The 10,882-nt window shown below is 41.3% G+C and overlaps 1 protein-coding gene across 3 annotated transcripts in view; it reads right to left on the bottom strand.

Moving 5' to 3' along the window:
- Echs1 (Enoyl-CoA hydratase, short chain 1) overlaps nt 1-10,882 on the bottom strand; it is an 80,325-nt gene that overhangs the window by 11,551 nt on the left and 57,892 nt on the right. The window contains exon 8 of one of the 3 annotated variants that reach the window (XM_071672672.1): nt 5,357-5,514. The exons of 1 other annotated variant lie outside the window; for it this stretch is intronic. The gene's annotated coding sequence lies outside the window, so the exon portion shown is untranslated. Of the gene's footprint in view, nt 1-5,356; nt 6,168-10,882 lie in introns of those variants that run through there. One more of the 3 variants, XM_071672673.1, reaches the window with a different exon arrangement.

Raw genomic sequence — 10,882 nt, 5'->3', positions numbered from 1 at the left:
TCCCACCTGCTGCCCCTCTCAGCACATTTACATCCAAAAGTCTCTCTTTTACATGCCTATCAATTAATACATAATCTAATAATGCCCATTGACATTTCTCCTACTCACATATGTATACTTGTCAACATCTCTCTTTTTAGACTAATCATTCCTAATCACTGGTTATTTTTCAGCACACAAAGCCACAAGCTCTTCACCAATTCCATTTATTTTATTTATTTTTACTTTGTTGCTGTCTCCCACGTTAGCGAGGAAGCGCAAGGAAACAGACGAAAGAATGGCCCAACCCACCCATATACACATGTATGTACATACACGTCCACACACGCAAATATATATACCTATACAGCTTAATGTTGGAAAGGATCACAATTTTGCGCGTGATCAAGATATTCCTATGAGTCCACGGGGAAAATGAAACACGAAAAGTTCCCAAGTGCACTTTCGTGTAATAATCACATCATCAGGGGAGACACAAGAGAGGAATATAACAGTCAGTTGATGTACATCGAAGAGATGAAGCTAGGACGCCATTTGGTAAACATGTGATTGTCCAATCACATGTTTACCAAATGGCGTCCTAGCTTCGTCTCTTCGATGTATATCAACTGACTGTTATATTCCTCTCTTGTGTCTCCCCTGATGATGTGATTATTACACGAAAGTGCATTTGGGAACTTTTCGTGTTTCATTTTCCCCGTGGACTCATAGGAACATCTTAATGTACACACATATATATACAAACAGACATATACATATATACACATGTACATAATTCATACTGTCTGCCTTTATTTATTCCCATCGCCACACATGGAATAACAACCCCCTCCCCCTTCATGTGTGCGAGGTAGCTCTAGGAAAAGACAACAAAGGCCCCATTCGTTCATACTCAGTCTCTAGCTGTCATGTAATAATGCCCGAAACCACAGCTCCCTTTCCACATCCAGGCCCCACAGAACTTTCCATGGTTTACCCCAGACGCTTCACATGCCCTGATTCAATCCACTGACAGCACGTCAACTCCATTTTACCACATCGATCCAATTCACTCTATTCCTTGCCCACCTTTCACCCTCCTGCATGTTCAGGCCCCGATCACTCAAAATCTTTTTCACTCCATCTTTCCACCTCCAATTTGGTCTCCCACTTCTCCTCATTCCCTCCACCTCTGACACATATATCCTCTTGGTCAATCTTTCCTCACTCATTCTCTCCATGTGACCAAACCATTTCAAAACACCCTCTTCTGCTCTCTCAACCACACTCTTTTTATTTCCACACCTCTCTTACCCTTACATTGCTTACTCGATCAAACCACCTCACACCACATATTGTCCTCAAACATCTCATTTCCAGCACATCCACCCTCCTGCGCACAACTCTATCTATAACCCACGCCTCGCAGCCATACAACATTGTTGGAACCACTATTCCTTCAAATATACCCATTTTTGCTTTCTGAGATAATGTTCTTGACTTCCAAACATTCTTCAAGGCTCCCAAAATTTTTGCCCCCTCCCCCACCCAATGATTCACTTCCACTTCCATGGTTCCATCCGCTGCCAGATCCACTCCCAGATATCTAAAACACTTTACTTCCTCCAGTTTTTCTCCATTCAAACTTACCTCCCAATTGACTTGACCCTCAACCCTACTGTACCTAATAAACTTGCTCTTATTCACATTTACTCATAACTTTCTTCTTTCACACACTTTACCAAACTCAGTCCCAGCTTCAGCAGTTTCTCACAAGAATCAGCCACCAGCACTGTATCATCAGCGAACAACAACTGACTCGCTTCCCAAGCTCTCTCATCCACAACAGACTGCATACTTGCCCCTCTTTCCAAAACTCTTGCATTCACCTCCCTAACAACTCCATCCATAAACAAATTAAACAACCATGGAGACATCACACACCCATGCCGCAAACCTACATTCACTGAGAACCAATCACTTTCCTCTCTTCCTACACATACACATGCCTTACATCCTCGATAAAAACTTTTCACTGCTTCTAACAACTTGCCTCCCACAACATATATTCTTAATACCTTCCACAGAGCATCTCTATCAACTCTATCATATGCCTTCTCCAGATCCATAAATGCTACATACAACTCCATTTGCTTTTCTAAGTATTTCTCACATACATTCTTCAAAGCAAACACCTGATCCACACATCCTCTACCACTTCTGAAACCACACTGCTCTTCCCCAATCTGATGCTCTGTACATGCCTTCACGCTTTCAATCAATACCCACCCATATAATTTACCAGGAATACTCATCAAACTTATACCTCTGTAATTTGAGCACCCACTCTTATCCCCTTTGCCTTTGTACAATGGCACTATGCAAGCATTTTGCCAATCCTCAGGCACCTCACCATAAATCATACATACATTAAATAACCTTACCAACCAGTCAACAATACAGTCACCCCCTTTTTTAATAAATTCCACTGCAATACCATCCAAACCTGCTGCCTTGCCGGCTTTCATCTTCCGCAAAGCTTTTACTACCTCTTCTCTGTTTACCAAATACCCCAAATACCCCTATGTGCACCATAATGGCAAACACAAGTGGAAGTATTTGGGAAAATTTCTCATTTCATTTTTTTTCATTTTTCATCAGGCTAAGTATTGTCTGTTTTCAATTTCTGATTTCATCAATATTTATTTATTCATTATACTTAACTGCTGTTTCCCACATCAGTGAGGAAACAGATGAAGAATGGCCCAACCACTCATATACACTCACATACATATTTTTTTTATCATACTTTTTTATCATATATATCATATATATATATATATATATATATATATATATATATATATTTATTTTTTTTTTTTTGCTTTGTCGCTGTCTCCCGCGTTTGCGAGGTAGCGCAAGGAAACAGACGAAAGAAATGGCCCAACCCACCCCCATACACATGTATATACATACGTCCACACACGCAAATATACATACCTACACAGCTTTCCATAGTTTACCCCAGACGCTTCACATGCCTTGATTCAATCCACTGACAGCACGTCAACCCTGGTATACCACATCGCTCCAATTCACTCTATTCCTTGCCCTCCTTTCACCCTCCTGCATGTTCAGGCCCCGATCACACAAAATCTTTTTCACTCCATCTTTCCACCTCCAATTTGGTCTCCCTCTTCTCCTCGTTCCCTCCACCTCCGACACATATATCCTCTTGGTCAATCTTTCCTCACTCATTCTCTCCATGTGACCAAACCATTTCAAAATACCCTCTTCTGCTCTCTCAACCACGCTCTTTTTATTACCACACATCTCTCTTACCCTTACGTTACTTACTCGATCAAACCACCTCACACCACACATTGTCCTCAAACATCTCATTTCCAGCACATCCATCCTCCTGCGCATAACTCTATCCATAGCCCACGCCTCGCAACCATACAACATTGTTGGAACCACTATTCCTTCAAACATACCCATTTTTGCTTTCCGAGATAATGTTCTCCACTTCCACACATTCTTCAAGGCTCCCAGAATTTTCGCCCCCTCCCCCACCCTATGATCCACTTCCGCTTCCATGGTTCCATCCGCTGCCAGATCCACTCCCAGATATCTAAAACACTTCACTTCCTCCAGTTTTTCTCCATTCAAACTCACCTCCCAATTGACTTGACCCTCAACCCTACTGTACCTAATAATTACCTTGCTCTTATTCACATTTACTCTTAACTTTTTTCTTTCACACACTTTACCAAACTCAGTCACCAGCTTCTGCAGTTTCTCACATGAATCAGCCACCAGCGCTGTATCATCAGCGAACAACAACTGACTCACTTCCCAAGCTCTCTCATCCCCAACAGACTTCATACTTGCCCCTCTTTCCAAAACTCTTGCATTCACCTCCCTAACAACCCCATCCATAAACAAATTAAACAACCATGGAGACATCACACACCCCTGCCGCAAACCTACATTCACTGAGAACCAATCACTTTCCTCTCTTCCTACACGTACACATGCCTTACATCCTCGATAAAAACTTTTCACTGCTTCTAACAACTTGCCCCCCACACCATATATTCTTAATACCTTCCACAGAGCATCTCTATCAACTCTATCATATGCCTTCTCCAGATCCATAAATGCTACATACAGATCCATATATATATATATATATATATATATACATAATTCATACTGTCTGCCCTTATTCATTCCTGTCCCCACCCCACCTTACGTAAAATGAAAACCCCCCTCCCCCTGCATGTGCGCAAGTTAGCGCTTGGAAAAGACAACAAAGGCCACATTCATTCACAATCAGTCTCAAGCTGTCATGTATAATGCACCAAAACCACAGCTCCCTTTCCACATCCAGGCCCCACGGAGCTTTCTATGGTCTACCCTAGACGCTTCACATGCCCTGGTTCAATCCACTGACAGCAAGTCGACCCTGGTATACCATATTGTTCCAATTCACTCTATTCCTTGCATGCCTTTCACCCTCCTGCATGTTCAGGCCTCGATCACTCAAAATCTTTTTCACTCCATCTTTCCACCTCCAATTTGGTCTCCCTCTTCTCCTCGTTCACTCCACCTCTGACACATACATCCTCTTTGTAAATCTTTCCTCACTCATTCTCTCCATGCGACCAAACCATTTCCAAACACCCTCTTCTGCTCTCTCAACCACACTCTTTTTATTACCTCAACCACACTCTTTTTATTACCACACATCTCTTTTACCCTTTCATTACTTAATCAAACCACCTCACACCACATAATGTCCTCAAATATCTCATTTCCAGCACATCCACCCTCCTCTGCACAACTCTATCTATAGCCTACGCCTCACTACCATATAACATTGTTGGAACCACTATTCCTTCAAACATACCCATTTTTGGTTTCCAAGATAATGTCCTCAGCTTCCAGACATTTTTCATTGCTCCCAGAACTTTTGCCCCCTCCCCCACCCTATGATTCACCTCCGCTTCCATGGTTCCATCCACTGCCAAATCCACTCCCATATATCTAAAACACTTCACTTCTTCCACATATATATACATATACACATCAAAGTATACATACACAGACTCATACATATATATATATATATATACAAATGTATATATTTATATTTGCAGCCTTCATCCATTCCGGTCGCTACCCAACCACACAAGAAATCCCCCCCCCCCCCCATTGGGGGGAGAAATCATAATTAAAGGATGCAGTGTTGAGTCATCAGCACGAGTGCAGTTGGCTATTTGTGGAAGAAAGGAAATTCAGGTATCGTGGCACTATCTCACTAACATGGGAAATGGCAATGAAGTATGAAAAAAACTGGTAAATGAAAGCATTATATATACTCCAATCCACAACTTCAATTTCCCAAAAACACTTTACGAGCAGAAACTTAACTGCAAAAGTAAACATCATAAGATGAAATGATGTTGAATGTAAAAAAGCTATACATATCCTTCTACTTGTGCAGTTCATGCATTTCTTCTTACTACCCTGAAAAAAGAATGAAACATTAGCTAAGAAGAATAGCTTGATGTTTACTTGTTAAAGAAATGACTGAATATCATTTCTCATTTTGCAGACTAGTCTATGGAAATTATTATTTAATCACTTAAATGACAACCAATCTACACACACACACACACACACACACACACACACACATCCAACAACACCTACCATGTTCACCCATCAAATTATCTCCAGGGTGGTTAACTCATCACATTGTTCATATCTTTCAAGGTATGACTTTCCCTTTGATACTTTACACCATTCTACCCCATATTTACACCAACCATCTATGCATCCATACCACCAACAGGCTTTTGTACATCCATCTTTCCAATGATTTCTTCAAACCACATGTCTGCCCAATTTTCATTCTATACTCTATCAATATTCCTACAATGCTATATGAATCATCCAACTGCACTGCTCTTTTTACAATAAACTATTTGGATATAGGAAAGATGAGGTTTCACAGCAAAACAATTAAGGCTTTTTTTTTTTTTTTTTCAAACACAGTACAGATATCTTCCCATCCATCAACACTCAGTTCACATTCAAATTTCTCTGCCTTGGATAAGTATCTTCTCTCGAGCTTCAGTTTTCCAACACCATCTATACTGATCATCATTACGAAATACCTACAATCATTAAAAACAACTACTTTAATTACATTAACATTACACTAACAGCCCATCTCTTTCCAAAACAAGTATCTTGCCCTATTGCATTTAAAATCTTTCCATTACACATTTCAAAGCAAACTACCATTACATCTGAATCCTCCAATCCAGCTTACAGAATATCTACTATTGTTGACTCTGTTACATTTACTTATGCTGGATGAATCGGGTGCCTACATCCCGTACTTTTCTTGTACCCAGCATGAAAGAATGTAACCTGAACATATTATAATACTTGGTTATTCTGCAAGCTAAGCAAGCTAGACTGATATGGGTAAAACTGAAAGTGGATGGAGAGAGATGGGTGATTATTGGTGCATATGCACCTGGGCATGAGCAGAAAGATCATGAGAGGCAAGTATTTTGGGAGCAGCTGAGTGAGTGTGTTAGTAGTTTTGATGCACGAGACCGGGTTATAGTGATGGGTGATTTGAATGCAAAGGTGAGTAATGTGGCAGCTGAGGGAATAATTTTAGCTATTTTAAGTTGTAATTTTCCTTTAGCAGTATTCTTTCACATTTTTCTAAACATGTAGATGGGTATTAATTCATGCATTAGGCATGAACCTTCTTAAAAGAATAAATGTGTATTGAAAATATTTACATTTTTATTTATTATACTTTGTCGCTGTCTCTCGCATTAGCGAAGTAGCGTAAGAAAACAGACGAAAGAATGGCCCAACCCACCCACATACACGTCCACACACGCAACTATACATACCTATACATCTCAACGTTTTTATTAATTTTTTTTTTATTTTGCTTTGTTGCTGTCTCCCGCGTTAGCAAGGTAGCGCAAGGAAACAGACGAAAGAATGGCCCAACCCGCCCACATACACATGTATATACAAACACGTCCACATACACCAATATACATACCTATACATCTTAATGTACACATATATATACACACACAGACATATACATATATACACATGTACATAATTCATAGTCTGCCTTTATTTGTTCCCATCGCCACCCCGCCACACATGGAATAACAACCCCCTCCCCCTTCATGTGTGCGAGGTAGCGCTAGGAAAAGACACCAAAGGCCCCATTCGTTCACACTCAGTCTCTAGCTGTCATGTAATAATGCACCGAAACCACAGCTCCCTTTCCACATCCAGGCCCCACACAACTTTCCATGATTTACCCCAGACGCTTCACATGCCCTGGTTCAATCCATTGACAGCACGTCGACCCCGGTATACCACATCGTTCCAATTCACTCTATTCCTTGCACGCCTTTCACCCTCCTGCATGTTCAGGCCCCGATCACTCAAAATCTTTTTCACTCCATCTTTCCACCTCCAATTTGGTCTCCCACTTCTTCTTGTTCCCTCCACCTCTGACACATATATCTTCTTGGTCAATCTTTCCTCACTCATTCTCTCCATGTGGCCAAACCATTTCAAAACACCTTCTTCTGCTCTCTCAACCACACTCTTTTTATTTCCACACATCTCTCTTACCCTTACATTACTTACTCGATCAAACCACCTCACACCACATATTGTCCTCAAACATCTCATTTCCAGCACATCCACCCTCCTGCGCACAACTCTATCCATAGCCCATGCTTCGCAACCATACAACATTGTTGGAACCACTATTCCTTCAAACATACCCATTTTTGCTTTCCAAGGTAATGTTCTTGACTTCCAAACATTCTTCAAGGCTCCCAGAATTTTCGCCCCCTCCCCGACCCTATGATTCACTTCCGCTTCCATGGTTCCATCTGCTGCCAGATCCACTCCCAGATATCTAAAACACTTTACTTCCTCCAGTTTTTCTCCATTCAAACTTACCTCCCAATTAACTTGACCCTCAACCCTACTGTACCTAATAACCTTGCTCTTATTCACATTTACTCTTAACTTTCTTCTTTCACACACTTTACCAAACTCAGTCACCAGCTTCTGCAGTTTCTTACATGAATCAGCCACCAGCACTGTATCATCAGCGAACAACAACTGACTCACTTCCCAAGCTCTCTCATCCACAACAGTCTGCATACTTGCCCCTCTTTCCAAAACCCTTGCATTCACCTCCCTAACAACCCCACCCATAAACAAATTAAACAACCACGGAGACATCACCCACCCCTGCCGCAAACCTACATTCACTGAGAACCAATCACTTTCCTCTCTTCCTACACGTACACATGCCTTACATCCTCGATAAAAACTTTTCACTGCTTCTAGCAACTTGCCTCCCACACCATATATTCTTAAAACCTTTCACAGAGCATCTCTATCAACTCTATCATATGCCTTCTCTAGATCCATAAATGCTACATACAAATCCATTTGCTTTTCTATGTATTTCTCACATACATTCTTCAAAGCAAACACCTGATCCATATATCCTATACCACTTCTGAAACCACACTGCTCTTCCCCAATCTGATGCTCTGTACATGCCTTCACCCTCTCAATCAATACCCTTCCATATAATTTACCAGGAATACTCAACAAACTTATACCTCTGTAATTGGAGCACTCACTCTTGTCCCCTTTGCCTTTGTACAATGGCACTATGCACGCATTCCGCCAATCCTCAGGCACCTCACCAAGAGTCAAACATACATTAAACAACCTTACCAACCAATCAACAATACAGTCACCCCCTTCTTTAGTAAATTCCACTGCAATACCATCCACACCTGCTGCCTTGCCGGCTTTCATCTTCCGTAAAGCTTTTACTACCTCTTCTCTATTTACCAAATCATTTTCCCTAACCCTTTCACTTTGCACACCACCTCGACCAAAACACCCTATATCTGCCACTCTATCATCAAACACATTCAACAAACCTTCAAAATACTCACTCCATCTCCTTCTCACATCACCACTACTTGTTATAACCTCTCCATTAGCCCCCTTCACAGAAGTTCCCATTTGCTCCCTTGTCTTATGCACTTTATTTACCTCCTTCCAAAACATCTTTTTATTCTCCCTGAAATTTAATGATACTCTCTCACCCCAACTCTCATTTGCCCTCTTTTTCACCTCTTGCACCTTTCTCTTGACCTCCTGCCTCTTTCTTTTATACCTCTCCCACTCATTTGCATTTTTTCCCTGCAAAAATCATCCAAATGCCTCTCTCTTCTCTTTCACTAATAATCTTACTTCTTCATCCCACCACTCACTACCTTTTCTAATCAACCCACCTCCCACGTTTCTCATGCCACAAGCATCTTTTGCGCAAGCCATCACTGCTTCCCTGAATACATCCCATTCCTCCCCCACTCCCCTTACCTCCTTTGTTCTCACCTTTTTCCATTCAGTACTCAGTCTCTCCTGGTACTTCCTCACACAAGTCTCCTTCCCAAGCTCACTTACTCTCACCACTCTCTTCACCCCAACATGCTCTCTTCTTTTCTAAAACCCCCCACAAATCTTCACCTTCGCCTCCACAAGATAATGATCAGACATCCCTCGTTACACCTCTCAGCACATTAACATCCAGAAGTCTCTCTTTCGTGCGTCTATCAATTAACACGTAATCCAATAACACTCTCTGGCCATCTCTCCTACTTACATACGTATACTTATGTATATCTCGCTTTTTAAACCAGGTATTCCCAATCACCAGTCCTTTTTCTGCACATAAATCTACAAGCTCTTCACCATTTCCATTTACAACACTGAACACTCCATGTATACCAATTATTCCCTCAACTGCCACATTACTCACCTTTGCATTCAAATCACCCATCACTATAACCCGGTCTTGTGCATCAAAACCACTAACACACTCATTCAGCTGCTCCCAAAACACTTGCCTCTCATGATCTTTCTTCTCATGCCCAGGTGCATATGCACCAATAATCACCCATCTCTCTCCATCAACTTTCAGTTTTACCCATATCAATCTAGAATTTACTTTCTTACACTCTATCACATAATCCCACAACTCCTGATTCAGGAGTAGAGTTACTCCCTCCCTTGCTCTTGTCTTCTCACTAACCCCTGACTTTACTCCCAAGACGTTCCCAAACCACTCTTCCCCTTTACCCTTGAGCTTTGATTCACTCAGAGCCAAAACATCCAGGTTCCTTTCCTCAGACATACTACCTATCTCTCCTTTTTTCTCATCTTGGTTACATCCACACACATTTAAACACCCCAATCTGAGCCTTTGAGAAGGATGAGCACTCCTAATGCTGCCTCACTGAAGTGGGGGGTTGTGATGCTAATTCCTGTTTGGCAGGGAAGCAACAGGAATCGATGAAGGCAAAAAAATATGAATATGTACATGTGTATATATGTATATGTCTATATGTATGTATATGTTGATGTGTATAAGCATGTATATGTGCGTGTATGGGCGTTTAAATATATATATATGTGTGTGTATATGAGTGGATGGGACATTCTTCATCTGTTTCCTGGTGCTACCTCATTGACATGGGAAACAGGGATTAAGTGTCATAATGAAAAAATAAATAGAAATAAAATAAAATAAAATGAATATATTGAACCAGGGCATGTGAAGTGTCTTGGGTAAATCATGGAAAGTTTGGTGGAGCCTGGATGTGGAATGGGAGCTGTGATTTCGGTGCATTACACATGACAGCTAGAGACTGAATGTGAACAAATGTGGCCTTTTTCATCTTTTCCTAGCACTACATTGGGGTGGGGTGGGGGGGTGCTGCTTCATGTGTAGTGG

This window comes from Panulirus ornatus, chromosome 17 (genome assembly GCF_036320965.1).
Source record: "Panulirus ornatus isolate Po-2019 chromosome 17, ASM3632096v1, whole genome shotgun sequence".
Classification (NCBI taxonomy): domain Eukaryota; kingdom Metazoa; phylum Arthropoda; class Malacostraca; order Decapoda; family Palinuridae; genus Panulirus; species Panulirus ornatus.
The sequence above is the reverse complement of the archived record's forward strand: the minus strand, read 5'-3'. Positions and strand labels throughout refer to the sequence as shown.